Source organism: Camelus ferus, chromosome 2, assembly GCF_009834535.1.
Source record: "Camelus ferus isolate YT-003-E chromosome 2, BCGSAC_Cfer_1.0, whole genome shotgun sequence".
NCBI classification, from domain to species: Eukaryota; Metazoa; Chordata; class Mammalia; order Artiodactyla; family Camelidae; genus Camelus; species Camelus ferus.
The window spans coordinates 117,804,813-117,822,835 of record NC_045697.1 but is presented as its reverse complement, the minus strand read 5'-3'; the positions used below and the strand labels follow the sequence as shown (position 1 = coordinate 117,822,835).

General features: G+C 41.6%; 1 protein-coding gene and 1 long non-coding RNA gene across 4 annotated transcripts in view; one reads left to right on the top strand and one right to left on the bottom strand.

Annotated features, from left to right (window-relative positions):
* The window catches only part of PDGFC (platelet derived growth factor C), a 187,893-nt gene that overhangs the window by 121,153 nt on the left and 48,717 nt on the right, over positions 1 to 18,023 (bottom strand). The window lies entirely within an intron of this gene.
* On the top strand, positions 29 to 17,154 carry LOC116659087. The gene is made up of 3 exons (XR_004314396.1): positions 29 to 106; positions 504 to 509; positions 17,144 to 17,154. It is a non-coding gene; the product is annotated as an uncharacterized LOC116659087 (long non-coding RNA).

The following is an 18,023-nucleotide window of genomic DNA, read 5'->3' as shown; positions in this document are numbered from 1 at the left end:
GGACAGAGGACAGAAGCTGATTTGGGGAGGGAAAGGCAGTGAGATTAATTTTTTAGGTTTTATTGAGGTATACAGAAAATCATCTTGACTCAAAAACAGAGATGTGGTCTCACTTTTTTGAGTTATTGGAAAGCTACATCTCCTTTGATAATTCAACAAAGGAAACTGCTCGAATTAACAACATGATAGCCAAAATCATTCTTTCAAACTCACCACGCTTTAGGTCAGCCTTCTTTTTTGACTTTTCAGTCTGCCTTCTCTGCCCCCTGCACATACACACATTTTCTGGCCCCAAATCACATGACTTTGTCCATATGAAACTGAATGAATGAGTTCCACCCGACCTATCAGAAAAGAGCCCCACCAGGGTGCAAAATTGTTCCTTGTTCTATATTAAATGTGAGTTGAAAATAGGGGAAAAAGCTGAGACATCTGAATGGCCTAGACAGATTTCCAGAAAGGCACCATCAATACTCACATTCGTGAGCATAGCATTTTGGAAGGTATATGTTACTTGCAAGTGAAGTTAGTTCCGTTTTTAGAGATCTGAATGAGCAAACCCAATCACCAAACACAAGCGACAGTAAGACACATGAAACCCACACTGCGAAGAGATTTGCCTTAACCCTTCATCAGTGATTGAGACTTCGAGTCATAAATGTTGGCTTTAGGATCAGACTGATCAGCTTCCCACCAGAAAGCTGTGACTCTGGGTGAGATGGATGAGGTGAAGCTCTATGGTATCTCAGCAAACAGGCTATATGCACTATTGAAAGTGATCAGCACCCACCACGGAGGATCAGATAAAGGAGTCTGGAGTGGACCGACCTCCAGGTCTCTCTCTCACTTCTCCACATGCATGTCTCCCGACGGGGCCTGTGTCCCCTCTTCCCTGTTCACTCCGGAGGAAGAGGCGTGTGTCCCCTTCTCAAGCTAACGTCCCTCGTTCCTCCACTTATGCTCAGGGACCCAGCCTCCATTCCTCTCCATGTCAGTAACGTCCAATCCTTCCTGGTTCCTAAGGAACTTTCCTTTTCCTAGGATTTCTATCTCTTGGGCAATTACACGTGCTCAAGTTACAGGGACCAGAAGGAAAACCAAACTAAATCACCCCCGGGAAGAGCACGCCTCTTCGCCGTCCTGCTGCCCTCGGTCTAAAGCTTCCTGAGCACGGAGGTGATTCTCAATGGCAGCATCTTCACTGACCACCCCAAGGGCTCCCACCCCTGTCACCCCATTAAAACTGCTTGCCTTAATGTCCCTGCTGACTCCTAAATGCAAAGTCCAAAAGACAGCTTTCAATCCTCACTTCACTGGATCTTTCTGCAGCATTTGTCACAGCCGACCACTCCCCGTCTCCATAAAACCTCCCCTCGGCTGCCAGTCCCTCTCTCTGCTTCCTCCTCTGAAGCCCTCATTCTCAGTTTCTCTTTAAATACAGGTCTTCTCTATCATCTACATCCTAAGCTGTCCATTCCTTCCTCTAAAAGATCATCTAATCACGTTACTTCAATGACCCCAGCTTGGCTGGTATCTTCCAGACAGTTCATTTCTAGACTTTAGATCATGACTGTGTGTCTCTAAATGAATACCCTGATCATCTTTGTTAAATAAATAAACAGCAAGTTTGAACCAAATATGTGTAAAACATAAAGCCTCTGCATCCACCTGGCTGTGGCCCCACGATGCCAATCATCTCTTCCTAGATCTAAGGCGAATCTCCAGTCGTGAGCTCCTAAACATCCAATTTTAGAAATTCTTACTAGAATTCAACATGTCCAGTTTTGACCTTCTCTTTCTCGTCTATCTCTTGCGTGACCTACCTAAAACGCAGGCTCAGCTTCCATAGTGGGCTCCCTGTCCACTAGAAAGTGGTGCCATCTGTTCACCCATCTAAAATTATTTTTTGAAAGATTTTTTTTAAAGGTCTACCTCATGCCAGATACCTTGCTATGTGTTGTGTAAACACGACTCTCCAGCCTCAGGATCGTCATCGTCTAAAGGGAGGGAGGGGCTGAGAACAGGATAAGAAGACTGACAGAGAGAAGCACGTGCAGTTGGGCGGCGGGAGAACAGATTAGACCCTGGGATGAGATGCTGCTGTCTCTGGTCTTAAAGGATGAGCAGGAGAGGCCAGGGGACCGGGTGCAGGAGGCAGAGAGGAAACAGGTGACACGAAGAGTCAAGAATGAGCTTTGCACACTCCATTCCAGAGCTGGTATTTTATCTAATACATTGATGATGCTCGGATCGTATCAAGCATGTAAGTCATCTGGGCTGTTTCTTATAAATATTCATGGGGGTCCCACCTCTAGAGGCTCTGATTCATTACATCAGCGTCTATGCCAGGGAACTTGCGTTTTTGACAAGGACCACAGCTGTCTTGATGCTGGGACATCCGTGGATTATAAAAAATGCCCTTAGAGAGAGTGGGGAGTCACAGAAGGGTTCTCAGCAAGGACGCTGCTCTTAGTAGTTCTCTCTAGAAAGTCCGCAAAGGATTTACATGCAGAGGGAGCCCAAGAGTGCCACCAGCAAGGCAAGGACACTGCAGCAGGGGAGGACAGAGGGATTGGGGGCCTAGCCTCAGTTAATGATGGCAGGAGGGTTCCATCACTTATAAGATACAAATAGGAATCAATCTTCTCTTAAGATGTTTGTGTGACATAAACTTTAGGAGATACAAACAAGCTTTAAATAAATTTCATTCGCGTGCGCATGTGTTTTACAATCATTCCAACTATCGACTTTACCCCGAAGCTCAAAAGTGCCTCCTCTGTGAAGCCTTCCCTCACTACTGAAACAGCACCTGCCAACCTGCACATCTGTCACTCCTGCTTTACTTCCCTCTTAGCACTCCTCACCACCCGGCACATCTACACTTACAGGTTTACCGGCTGTCCACCCTCACAGGGATGAAAACTCATTGAGAACAGAGAGACTTTATCTGTATTTTTTCACTGCATAATGGGTGCCCAGTAAGTATTTGCTGAATAAAAGTGTAAGTTAAAAGGAAAATTACCATCTGCAAATCAAACATCACAAAAGGAACAGCATCCTGGCCTAAATTCATGTGTCTTAGCAGCAGGAGCACCTGGGCACTGCAGGGCCGGCAGACCAGGTTTGGGGCTTCCTCTACCCAGATGTGAAATATAAACGGATGGAGACGCTCAATGCCCCTCGACAGATGGCTGGATAAAGAAGCTGTGGTGTATTTATATAATGGAATACTACTCAGCCATAAAGAGAATGAAATACTACCATTTGCAGCAACACGGATGGACTTGGATGGTGCTATGCTAAGTGAAGTACATCAGACAGAAAGAAAAATACTGTAAGATCTCACTTATATGTGGAATCTAAATAAAAAGGACACATGAACCTATTTACAAAACAGAAACAGACTCACAGACATAGAAAACAAACTTAAGCCTTATGCTCACCAGGGGGGAAGTGGGGGAGGGAGGGATAAATTAGGAGTTTGGGTTTAGCACAAACTACTATGTACAGGATAGATACACAGCAAAGTCGTACTGTTCAGTACAGGGAACTAGATTCAGTATCTTGTAATAACCGATAATGAAAAGGAATATGAAAATGAATATATAGATGTATAAATGAATCACTATGCTGCACACTAGAAATTAACACAACTTTGTAAACAGACTAGACTTCAATAAAAAAATTTTTAAATTAAAAACATAAACAAAAGGATGGAGTTGTTACACCTAAGAGCAGGCTTCCAGCTAGAAATAAACACAGATTTCACGTACAACCTTCAAGCTTCACCGAAGGAATTAACCCTAATTGTGGAGAACATGAGCACAGCAATCTGAGAGCACCGCTGAGCAAGGAGGACCCCACCTGAGTGCCCACCGTTGTGCCGGACGCGGCTGTAGACATCTCACTCGTACGATTTCACCAAATCACCACTAAAACCCTGCATGGCTTTGGCTCTACTCTTGAATTCTGACTCCTCAGACACCTTGGAAGGTATTTCACAAAATCACGTGTTCATTTTGTTTCCCAAAGATAAGAGAGTTTCCCGTATCGTGCAGATGTGTGAACTCAACTGTGGCTCAAAGGTATTAATAAAATTCACCCAAATGACATAGAGACTTCGGTACCAGAACCAGGATTCATACTCCTGCCTCAGATTTCAAAGCTTCTTATTCTGTCTAAAATACTGCACGTCCGCTCCAAATTGCTGTCAAACAGATCTTCTAAATTATCATGTGGTTCACACCTTGGGGTGGGAAACAGGTATCGGCTTCTCGCCTTTCTGTCAACTGTTTAGAAGGATCTGCGTCCAATCGCTGATTCATTCCCAAAGAAATACTATTTGCCCAGATACCAAAGTGAATCTCTTTAGAGTTTAAAGAGCTCAGCTTTATTTTAATTACATTAGTAAAGCCTTTCTGTATTACCCAAAGGGCACCCAAAGCAGGCGTTCTCTCTCTCAAATGGAATAAAGGAACACAACTGTCCTACAGCATCTCACATTTAATTTACTGCAGATAAATGGCCTTGAACACAGAGATCAGCTCTGCTTACAAGTCCATTATGCAAATGTGTCAGTGAACAAAAGTAAAACATGAAACCAGTATTGTTGGGAGAAAGGTGTCCCCTCCTTTGTCTGCTTGTATTGTGGGGTGGAGGGGGGCGTGTGTGTGTGAAACAATCGAGAGACATACGTTTATAATCTACACACATGCATTTAATGTCTGTTTGTATACATGTAATAGACACAAAAAATACATTTTAAATGCTGGCATTTCTGGACTTATAAGGTCAGAAGTTTTAAAAACAAACAATAGAAAATTTCATGGGCTGACTGTACCTAAACAGATACAAATCACTTAAAAATACTGCTACTTGGACTTGTTAATGTTCTAAATTTAGAAAATGGTTAAGTTCAAGCTTTTTCCTGCTTTTCCTTTCCATTACAATGGTACCCATCGTTAAATATAGTACCTGAAATCCAGTTTCTGTTTCCTTGCTTAAATTCTCGAGTGTCTGCGGCTCATGGTAAGGGGTCGTCTGGCCTCATCTTTTGTAGGAATAATGACTTTCTCTCTTCGATTTACTCTGTTTTTTACAATCACTTGTAAAACGTGGGATACAGCGGAACGTAAAAACCATAATCTTAAGAGCAAGCAGATGAGTAATGGGGCTGACTTTCTGGTCCTTTAGTGCGTTGTAATTAAGCATTCTTGGAAGGTGGCTTAGGGGGGCAGTTTATAAAAAATGATTTATGAAGTACTTTAAAGAAATTCTGAGCGTGGACACAGGTTTCCCTTTGAGGCTGGGGGAAATGATTGAAGTGGAAATAGACGTATGACTCATGAGCTCTTACAGCTTCCTCTCTGCAGTCCTGGGCGCTGGCTATCCCCTGGCATTGCCGGAGGGAGTCCCCAGGCGGGGGTGGCGCCCGGTGGGGTCTACCTGTAGCTCAGTGACATCAGGCAACAGGGATTTTCACTTCAATTACATAAAGTTACACGTAGTTTTATTTTATTTTATTATTTTAGAGAAATTTGCGATTCACAGAAAAATTGTGAAGACAGTACCGAGTGCCCCTTAACCCTAAACGTTGTCTCCCCATCATCAACATCCTGACCACCCCTGTGGTAGCTTTGCCATCAGTGAACCAAGACTGACACGTGTTACCACTAACAGATGTCAAACAAAACAGATGTACTCATCATGTGTCCTCAGTTTTTACTGACAGTCCCGTCCCTTTTCTGTCCCAGGAGATCACAGTAATACTTCGATATTATCTTACGTTAGGCTTCCCTTTACTGTGACAATTTCTCAGACATTTCTTTTTTCTTTTTGCCGGCCTTACCGGTTTTGAGGAGCACCAGCCAGGCATTTTGTTGAATGTCTCTTAACTGAGATTTGTCTGGTGTTTGTCTCATGATTAGTCTGAGGTCATGGATTTGTAGGAGCAAGACCACTGAAAAAAGGTTATTCTTTCCATCATTATTAAAAATCCACAAACAATAAGTTCTGGAGAGGGTGTGGAGAAAAGGGAACCCTCTTACACTGCTGGTGGGAATGTAGTTTGGTACAGCCATTATGGAAAACAGTGTGGAGATTCACTAAAAAACTAAAAATAGAGCTATCATATGATCCAGCAACCCCACTCCTGGGCATATATCTGGAGGGAACTCTAATTAGAAAAGACACAGGCACCCCAATGTTCACAGCAGCATTATATACAGTAGCCAAGACATGAAACCAACCTAAATGTCCATTGACAGATGACTGGATAAAGAATATGTGGTGTATTTATACAATGGAATACTACTCAGCCATGAAATAATGCCATTTGCAGCAACATGGATGGACCCAGAGATCATCATTCTAAGCGAATTTAAGCCAGAAGGAGAAAGAAAAATAGCATGACATCACTCATATGTGGTACCTAAAAAAAGAAAAAAAGAGGGCACTAATGAACTCATCTACAGAACAGAAGCAGACTCACAGACACAGTAAACAATCTTATGGTTACTGGGGGAAAGGGACGGGACGGGATAAATTTGGGAGTTTGAGATTTGCAAATGTTAGCCACTATATATAAAAATAGATTAAAAAATAAATTTCTTCTGTATAGCACAAGGAACTATATTTAATATTTTGTAAAAACCTTTAATGAAAAAGAAAATGAAAATGAATATATGTATGTATACGCATGACTGGGACATTGTGCTGTACACCAGAAACTGACATATTGTAACTGACTGTACTTTTATACATTATGCTAAGGGAAAGAATTATATCACAAAAAAACACATATACATATTTATATACCTGATTCCACTGATGCAAGATGTCCAGAATAGGCAAATCTCTAGAGATGGAAAGTATATCAATCTCTGCTTAGGGAGGAGGACATGAGGGGAGACGGAGATACTAGCTGGAGGGTACCACTTTCTTTCCAACGTGATAGAAGTATTCTAAAGTTCACTGTGTGACAGTTGCACAATTCTGTGAACATACTAAAAATCACTGAATTTTACACTTTAAACGGCTGAACTGTAAGGTACATGAATTAAATCTCAATAAAGCTGCTATTAAAAAAATTCCTAAAATGAAGTGAAATTTCAGTCCTATACAAACAGCACTAGCACAAGTTCCTCTATCTAAACATCTCCCAAGTTGGGACATGCAGAATTCTCTTTGCCTTGCAAACATGAAGACTATAAAAGAAAATTCCAAGGAAAAGAATGAGTCAAGAGAGACAGATGCACAAACATATTCGACGTGGTATAATTTACAATGATCTATATAATTATAATTACATTTCATTCAATTCAAGTTGACCTGGAAAAGATGTTCATGATACAAAGCTAAACGAGAAAAGAAACATATAAAACCTTGGCTATAACATGACTTCACTTATACAAGCATAGGTATTTTTCCATAAATATCCACATGCAGATATATTACAATATTAAAACAGTGGTTATCGCTGGAGAATGGAATTGCGGGTAATTTTTCTTTGTTTTCGGTTATTCTGGTGGTTTTTTTCCCCAAAAAAGACAGTGTAGGTCTTAAATCTCTGTACTCGTGAATGGGACTTTCCATGGAAATAACTTCTTGCAGAAAGAACTTGCATTCTTCAGTTGAGGGTTTGGGGATAAGACCATCTTGGACTTAAGGTGGGCCCTAAACCCAATGACTGGTCCTTATAAGAGAAAGCTGATGGAGACGTGACGTGGGGAGACACAGGGGAAAGCCACGTGAACACAGGAGAGACTGGAGGAGTGAATCCACAGGACCAGGAACACCAGAGGACTGGGAAAGGGACCTTCCCCAGAGCCACCAGGAGGGACCAACGCTGCCGACATCTTCATTTCAGACTTCTGCCCTTGTGAACTGTCAGAGGAGGAACCTCCGTTATTTTAAGACTTGTGGTATGTGGTCATTTGTTACCATGACCCTGGGCAACTGACACTGTTATACTTCATAACTTTTTTAATTCTAAATATTTTGGAAAGACTACAGACTCAAAAAGTTGCAGAAGCGGTGGCCCTTTGACCCTCACTGACTCGGCTCCTCTCAGCGGTGGCATCCTCAGTAATTCTAGTACAACAGCCAAACCAGGCAGCGAGCAGGGGGACAGGCTGATAACCAGGCCGCGGCCCTGCCTGGGTCTCCCGAGCACGCTCACCAGTGTGTGAGCGTGAGAGTTCCAACCACCACACCAGTCGCAGGAATCCTCCACCCTGTCCTGTCTGGTTTCTAACTCTCTAGTTTACATCGAAAATTCTATATAAATGGAGCCATACATCACACACCTTCCTAAAACTGTTTGTTTTTTTTTTCATTAGCTGTCATGTTACCATCCACCCAGTGGCTGCACTTTATCCATAATCTGCTCTTTTTTATTGCTGAGAAATATTTCACTGCACAGACGCACCAGATTTTTTTTTTTTTTTTGACCATCCACTGGTTGAAAGACACTTAGCTTGTTCCCAGTGAAACTTCATATACAGATTATGTGTGAGAACATAGCTTTCATTTATCTGGAATAAGTGCCCAAGAGCACAGCTCTGGATCAGATGGTAAGTACGGGTTGAGTTTTGTAAGAAAATGCCAAACTATTTCCCAGAGTGGCTGCATTTTACATTCCCGCTGCATTCCCCACCCCCTAATAACCCCATTTCGCCTGAGGCCAGGACTTCAGTGGATGACACTGGTGGGGACACAAACCTTCAGCCCAGAACAGCGAGGAAGTGGCAGAGATGTGAAATGAATCCAATTCTGTCTGATGCCAGGATTAAACCCTTAGGCACAACACATGTATAATTACCCCAGACAGACAGCTGCACAGAGCGGGTGGGGAGATACAGGAGATAACCTAATTACTGGGAGGGGGAAGCTATATTCCCTGTGGGTAGACAGATTTTTGACTTACATACAATAGTACGAGACTGGAGAATTTGTTACAGCTACACAACAAATATCTATATTCTTGGGCAGATATTAAATGGTTTTGGATCAAGGTTTCAATATGAAAAAAGAGGGGCTAGTGTCTGGATTTGAGGGATTAAGGAGAATTTTGTTAGCATGTAGACAAAAACAGAGAAGGAGACAAGAGAGTGAATTTAGTTTAAACCTTGGAAATTGATTTTCTCTGGAGGTCAGAAAAAGGGAATCCAGGACAGGAACAGGGCACCTAACTTTTAGCAAACTGGAGTGAAATCTGGAGATTAAATGAAGGAAACCCTAAGAAAGTCACCAACATTACAAATAGGTGACTCTGCGTGTGTCCCACTGGGCTAAGGCCACCACCACCTGAGGAACGAGCTGGTACACTCCTCAAGGCCGGGCGTCCTGTGTTTTCTGACACTGAATGTGCTCCACTTAGGAACTCAGTCCTTGTACAAAGGAGATGCCCAAAGCTCACAGATTTGTTAATCCAAGCCTCTCATGATTGGGAGTGGTTACTGCACTCAAGACAAACGTCCTTAGAAAACACCCTCTCATCTTCCCTCCGTCCCTGGGCAGCCCCCTCCTGCCTCCTCCCCTCTTTCCTTTCCTTCTGTCTTTCTGGTAGGTGAGGAAACGGCATGGAAGGCAAAGCCAAAAAGGCTCCCTAAATTCGGATAATCATCAGCATTCGAAAAGGCTACCATGAATTAAGTTAGCTTCATTTGTCCACTTCACTGAGATTTTACAGTGGCAACAAAAATGTATAAAATTGATTCAATAGTAATATTAAGGGGAGGGGCAACTTCACAAAGCATGTGGTATATGGTCCATATCATATAAATATTTACATTTTTCTCTACATTGGAGGTAGTCAGTAGGATGCCAGATAGTCTACATATATATTTTTTAAATTATAGACTATAAAATTAAAGGAATGCTGCTAAAAAAGCTGGAGGGGTTAAAAAAAAACTTTAAGAGCTATTTTCCCTTCATTTTGATGATTACAGTCTTTTGAGACACAATCCACATCCATCCTCACATTTTGGACACAGGATTCCAGTTGGGAATTTGACTCCCATGATCCCAGAGCAGAAAAACCCAGATATAAAGTCTAGGTTTAAAAAGCCTGCCTTTAAAAAGCAAGTGTCATGTGTCTCCTTTCCATTCAAAGAGGAGAGCTCCTGAAAGACTTCTTACACATCCTGGGCGTCAACTACTGCTACGGAGGCTGTTGCTCCCAGGATCGTGCCCCGCCCTTCCCTCCAACGGAAACCAGTTGCTCTGATCTAAGTTTCAGGAGGAAGCTGCAACGAGAAAAAAACAAACCCGGTTAGAACCAACCAGGCCCAAGATGGTGGTGGATTTGACGTCCAGGGCACCCTGAGCCTCATTATGCGCTCACTGTAATGCACTAACTGCTAAATGACACACCCATCACATCATGACAGTTGCCAGTTGCCATGACAACAACGGAAAAGCCTGTACAAGGTTGGAAAAGGAGAGCTGCTGTCAGTCCAGGGTCCAAACCACAACCCGGTTCTCAGATAACTCGTGAATGTCCTTCCCACTCGTTCCAGTCCCCTCCCACTTACCTCCACCCTCTATCTATTGGCTGTCTCCGCCAGAATTGGGTTCAGAAGCTGATCTGCGAACCAGGTTCCCAGTGCTCCGTTCTTTGGCCACAGAATAAAGCCCGTGCTGTTGCATCGGCTTTGTTACTGGCGGCGCAAATCCGATCAGAAAACGAACCTCCCTGACCAGGATGGGGGTCTCGGGCCAGGCTAGGACCTGACCAGTTCGGTAACACTGCCACATGTTTATATATCCAGATGCTTCCCAGTTCCCGACTCACCCCCATCCTTCGGCTAGGAGGCAGCCCACCTGCATCCCGTGGGTCAATAATTTACTTTCTGTAACAGCTTTACTGAGATATAACTCACAACCACACAACTAGTTCAGTGGTTCCTACACATTCACCATTGTACGCCTCGATGCATTTTAATTAATTAGGATTGAGTATGGAGTTCTCTTTTAAAAATTACCATTTACTCTTGTCATTTCCTAAAATATCGGATCGCCAAGCTCTCAGAGCATTGTCTTTCGTAAAACAAGACACTTAATCAGTTAAGTGACAGGTGTATACAGGCACGAAAGAAACTGGTCCAATTCTCTCTCCCAGCCAAGGGTAAAACACCAGCAAACGGCAAGGGTCCCAGCGAACAGCATTTCAATCACGTTCGTGCCGTCGCACCTGTACATGATGAACTATGCTGAAACTTCATGAAGGTAAAAATTTCCATTTAAGCCTTGAGTCTGGTCTTTCACTTAAATAGCAAAAAATAAATATATAAATATAGGATCTCCTGAGCAGAGTTGGAAAATAAGATCATTAAAATGTTTGTTTTGCAAAATCTTCAACAAATTTAGTTCATCCAACTTTAACTCACCTACTTTGCATGAGTTACATTCGGTGGAATATTTTGCTGATATGTGGAGTCTTCAGCTTTCAAGCTTTCAGAATAGGAGAAAATAATTCTACAAGAACTGTAAAAAAAATGCTTTTTTGTTTTCATCAGTTTCTCAAGTAGATCCACACTTAACATCACTTGTCTCTTCCCACATTCAGAAGAAGTTTGTTTCAAATCTAATTAAATTCTATTCATGAGAAAAAAAATCCTCTTTAAATTTTAAATATGTGCTTAAATGCATTTGGTTTTCATCTTCACAAACTTGACATTGCTAAATAAATCACTTCCACCACATCATCTTTAACTCATAATTGAATACATTTCATGATTTTTTGCCTTACTGGCACTTTTCAAATTTGGTTAAACTATGTTTCTCCTTAGGAATAACTATTCTGGGGAAATTTACTGTAAGAAATCATAATTATTTTAATACTGCTACATATATGGAGTTAAAAAGAGTCTATATTCCATTTAGGAAAAATAAAGGCGAAAACAGGAATTTAAAAGGCTGTGTCTGTAGGACCCGTCCCCTAGACAGGGCTGAGTATTGCTACGCTAATTCGTTTTACTGAATATCCTTGAAAGGTAAAATGCATGAAGTTATCAAAAAAGGTATTATCAAGTTTCTTAAAAAGACCTTTCTTTGAATGTATACTTTACAATGGTTTCTAGTATTGTGTTAAGGTTTAGGGTAAAAAAGACACTGACAAAAAGCAAAGCAATCGTACCACGTGACTTTCTAAAGACCAGCATACTTCCAGTGCTATTTACCAAGTACCCTCTTTTCAGGACTATAAAGACACTCACTTGTTTCCAAATACGCATTCAGTCTGACACACATCAGCTTGTGAATGAAGAGTATAAAGTGTACAGTTCAAAAAGTGTTTGTATCAGGGTGTCTGAAAAAAGCAAAGCAAAGCGTTATCCTTCAAAGCAGGCTGGCCTTACCGATCACATTTTCTCACTGATCTCACTATAAATTAGAAAGGGAAGCTAACAGTTCATTACAGAGATACACATGTCCTAGTTTCTACATACAGGTAATCCCTAGCTTTCCTAAGTGACCCCAAATTTAATCATCTCAATCTGAGTAGAGAATTTGTTGGTATGGAAAATGGAACAGATAAACCACAAGCTTATACTGTACAGCACAGGGAACTATGTTCAGTATCTTGTAGTCACCTATAATGAAAAAGAGTATGAAAATGAATACATGTATGCACATGTATGACTGAAACATGATGCTGTACACCAGAAATTGACACAACATTGTAAACTGACTAGACTTCAATAAAAAGAAAATGGAGCAGACCAAAGACCTTACTTAAAAGTTTTCTGAAACTCCAGACCGAAAGAGGGAGTTACTCCAGAGGAGGAAACCAGACAGTCCAAAGGACAGCCCAGCCCCATTTCCTCGAGAGCACCCTAGTCTGTTCCTCTGCGTCTTCCTCTCTCCCCAGGTTCCACTTATCAGACTATAATCACTCTCACGCAGCTGCGTAAGTGGGCTTTGTCCCCGGGGGGAGCACAGAGGATGAGGAGAGGACCAGAGGGCCAGAGAGGGGGCTGCCCAGGATGCGTCATCAGCCCCCCAGGGACAACCAGCACAGAGACATCACCTGCCTGAGCAGGGCTCCGTCAGCTGTGACTTCCTGAGTCACTGGGATATACCAGGACAGTATTCGTTTGGATAGGATCACCTGTATGAAACTCCACTGGAATTTCAAAATATCTTAACTCTCTAAACACAGAACTCTTCTTATTATGGTGAAAAAGAATATGAAAATGAATACGTGTATGTTCATGTCTGACTGAAACACAATGCTGTACACCAGAAATTGACACAACACTTGCAAACTGACTAGACTTCAATAAAAAAAAATATATGTATAAAATATATAAGCCTATGGTCAACTTCTCAGTTTTGATCTTTTAATACATCCAAGAGGTACATTACACAGGAAGCAGGGTATGGCCTAGACACCGTCTCATTTAGTGCATTAAAAAATCCCATGAGGTGGACATTGCCATCACTCCCACAGAAGGAAACCACTGAGACCACAGATCAAACAACGAAAACTGGCAGACAAAGGTTTGAATGCAGAGGAGTCTGCCTCCCAGTTCTACACTGTCTCCAAAGTCCGGCACGACCTCACGAAAAATGTCTCTGTTTTCAAGATAATTTTTAAATTAGCTTAAACCAGCAGACTGCTCCAGTTAAAAGAAAAATCCAATGATCTGAGAGAGTGTGTGTATTTTGAGAAAATATAAATTCTGCTTTGGAAAATCCTCAAAGGAAGGGAAATTCACACACACACACACACACACCTCTGCAGTTTGTCCTCTGGGTCGGGAACAGGTCTGCCTAAGAATTTTCTCTGGCCCAACTTAAGTGAAAACTGTAACTGCAAACCCTTTTCTCCTTTTTTTCTGGTTCTACAAGTGCATGGCCTGGTAGACGGCACTTCTCTTCAGGGGAGTATAATGCCTCCCATTGTAAGTTGCAGCCTAGAGGTGGCACAGTGAAAGTTAAATTTCTCTGCAAAACCAGAATCACGAGTTTGTAACTTTCAGGAGACAGTACTGGAGACAGAAGATGAGTCGCAGTAGAGAGGGGGCCCCTCAAGCAGTAAGAATACGACTGGGATCCGGGGAAGGAGCAAGACCACCAGTAAGACAGCCTCTGTGAAAGGAGCAGCCAAGAGGTTTCCAAGTATCTAAGCAGTTGGAGTCGTTTTCTTCCCATGCTGGGCAGACTGCCTTCCTTCCCAGTCTCCATGCAGGTCTCAGAGGGAGCTGGCCCCGGTGTGAGCAGATCCACCGAAGGCAGGATGCTGGAGGGAAGCACTGGGGACCAAGAGTCAAGCTGCACCCAGGCATTCAGAGCAATAGGTGCTGGAGAGTAAGACCTCACACCCTGACCTCCAGCTGGAGTGGCAGTGAGCCTGCCGTCATCAGTGGGCGGGGGCTGGTGGGTGCAGAGGGAGCTGAGCCCAGGAGGGTCTCTGCTCCCTGCCTCTGCCTCCACTTCACCCACTGGGGCCGCCAAGCTCTGAAGGTTTCTTTTTTCACCTTGTGTGTGTTTTTTTGGGGGGGGCAGGGGGTATTTTTTATTTTTATATTTGGTAGTTTTGCATTTTTTTAATTGAAGTATAGTCAGTTACAATGTGTCAATTTCTGGTGTACAGTACAATGTCCCAGTCATGCATATACATACACACATTCCTTTTCATATTCTTTTCATTACAGGTTATTACAAGATATTGAATATAGTTCCCTGTGCTGTACAGGAGGACCTTATTTATCTATTTTATATATAGTGGTGTGTATCTGCTAATCCCAAACTCCTAATTTATCCTTCCCCCACGTTCCCCTCTGGTAACCCTAAATTTGTTTTCTATGTCTGTGAGTCTGTTTTTGTTTTGTAAATAAATCCATTTGTGTCTTTTTTGTTTTTTTTAAATTCCACATGTGAGCAATACCATATGGTATTTTTCTTTCTCTGTCTGACTTACTTCATTTAGAATGACGATCTCCAGGTCCAACCATCTTGCTGCAAATGGCATTATTTTATTCTTCTTTATGGCTGAGTAGTATTCCATTGTATAAATATACCACATATTGTTTATCCAGTCATCTGTCAATGGACATTTAGGTAGTTTCCATGTCTTGGCTATTGTAAATAGTGCTGCTGTGGACACTGGGGTGCCTGTGTCTTTTTAAATTAGAGTTCCCTCCAGATATATGCCCAGGAGTGGGATTGCTGGATCATATGGTAACTCTAGTTTTTTGAGGAATCTCCCTCCTGTTTTCCATAATGGCGGCACTAAACTACATTCCCACCAACAGTGTAGGAGGGTTCCATTTTCTCCACAGCCTCCCCAGCGTTCATCGTTTGTAGACTTTTGAATGATGGCCATTCTGACCAATGTGAGGTGATACCTCGTGGTAGTTTTGATTAGCATTTCTCTGAAAATTAGCAACACAGAGCATTTTTTCATGTGCCTGTTGGCCATGTATCAGCTCTATCAGGGACTCTGAGCCTCAGCTCTCCGTTCCCAGGGCCAGGAACAAGGCCTGGCACGTCACAGATGATCACAAAATATTTCTGAGTTAAAGACATTCCAGACTGAGAAGAGCTTTGAAAGGAATAATGCCACCGGGGGACAACTTCAAAGGGACCAGCAGGTAGGCAGGTGGCGACAACAGTGACACAGAAGATGAAACGTAGAAGACAAGTGCAGGTACCACACTGGGGGAAAGCTCAACAGGCGGGGGGAGGGTTAGGATACAAGAGGATGCAGATGATCAGTACATCACTTATTTTTCATTGACATGCAGTCGACTTACAATGTTAGTTTCTAGTGTAAAACATGGCGATTGTCATATATATATATACACATATATATATTTTTTCAGCTTCTTTTCCATTTGAAGTTATTATAAGATGTTGAATATAACTCCCTGTGCTCTACAATAGGTCTTTGTTGTTTATCTATTTTATATGCAGTAATTTGTATCTGTTAATCCCAAACTCCTAATTTATCCCTCCCGACCTTTCCCCCTTGGTAACCACAGTTTGTTTTCTAGACCAAGAGTCTATTTCTGGTTTGTAAATAAAATTTGCACCTTTTTTTTTTCAGATTCCACATATAAGCGACATCATGTAACATTTGTCTTTCTCTGGTTTACCTCACTTAGTATGATCATCTCTAGGTCCATCCACGTTGCTGTAAATGGCATTAAGTCGTAATAAGAACATGTCTTAGGTGGCTCTTCAGCTTTAAAGGTGACTGCCTAAGGGTACCAATGAAGCATCCCATTAGCACTTCCTAGGATGCTAGGGACATCTTCACTGTCTAATACACTAGCCATACGTGGCTGCCGACTTCAAAGTGACTACAGCAAGTGAGGAGGTGAACTTCTGTTTTCACTTAGGTTTACTTTGCTTTAATTCATTTAAACGTGCACACCCCGCTGTGGCTGGTGGCTACCGTGTTTGTCTGCACCACCAGGCCACAGCCGCAGTCCCAGCACATTAGCAGAAGCTGGTGTGTAAGAAATGGTATCGCTGCTTTCTCTCCCACCAGCACTGAAATGAGAGTTCCCCCAAGCCCTTTCCAACGCGCTGGATTACCAGCATCTTTACTGGTCTCTTACTCGACTCATGAATGTAATAGCTATTTGACTTTCCATCAGTTTTTAATTTCTCTGAACCTCAGCTGCCTTATCAGTAAAATAAATGACTGTGAACTAGGCAGCTATTGGACACCTTAAGGTCTTTTCTACATCAAATATGTAGGATTTACTTTAGTATACTTCACACTTTGAAAGGGTTACTCTTTATATGTAATTAACGTCCCTAAAATGTCATTGACTTTAAGATGCATCATTGATTTAACAGCAGCTCTGAAGGAAAAAGAAAAGGACATTAAATGCATTCTGACTCAAAGGTCTACTGCAATTGCAGCAATAGAAATCCTGTTAAAAAAAAAAAAAGAGTAAAATAAAGTGCATCTTAGAGTCAAGGAACTAAAAATATTAGACAGAGGTGTAATAAATTATTATAATACCATCAGCAGTTTTCGTTCTGTTAACTTAATCAGACAGTACTTTTATAAAAAATAAAAAAATTCAGACATACCATATTAACCCCATGCAGTAATTTCCCACAAAAGTAACAAATAACATACACAATAAACGTCTAAGTGGGGGAAGGGCACACAGCTCAGCGGCAGAGCACGTGCTTAACATGCACGAGGTTCTGGGTTCTATCTCCAGTACCTCCTCAAAGAATAAATAAATAAGCCTAATTACCTCCCCCCACCAAAAAATAAATAAACAAATAAAAAAAAAATGTATAAGAGGAGTAACTGGTAGTGTCTCCCATAGTGAGGCCTACCCATTTTATTTTTCTTAATCATGGCAAAGTCAGTTCACAGGAGAGGCGTTTGTTACTGATGAAGTATCAAATTAAGCTTTGAATTTCCTAGCTTTTTACAGATAAAAGCCCCTAAAGTGACTTAAGGATTGTAGAATATTGTACATTAGACATGAAATTCCAAGCCATTGTTATCTGTTCTGGCACTGTCAAACCTTTGTTTAAAATATCCCAAAATATGTTTACTCTGTTGTTTTTTGAAGTAGTTATTTTGGCCGAAAGAATTACAGAGTAATTAATTTCTTCTTCATATAAAATTAAAATGTATGAGAAAAATTAACATGTATTCATAATGAAATAAATTATTAATTCATTATGTTTGCATCTCACGTTCTGCTACAATTATAGGAAACTATTCAAAACAGCGAGACCTAGTGATACACCAGTTAGACTCAAATGAAGAATATTTCAAATCTATGGATGCTCTGTGAGCCTTCCAAAAAACAGCTAAGAAAACCAGCTCAAGAACAAAAAGAAAATAACCATGCTATTCAATTTATTCAATGAATAGATTTAAGAAATCAGGACTGGATGTGGTTACTAATTATTTTTAAATACATTTAATTACCAGCACTAAAGGGAAATGGTGGAGAAAGCAATTAATTTGTAAATAAACAAAGAAGTCGTTTCCAAGAAAACTCAAAGCCATTTTTTCAAGCCGTCTTTTGAAA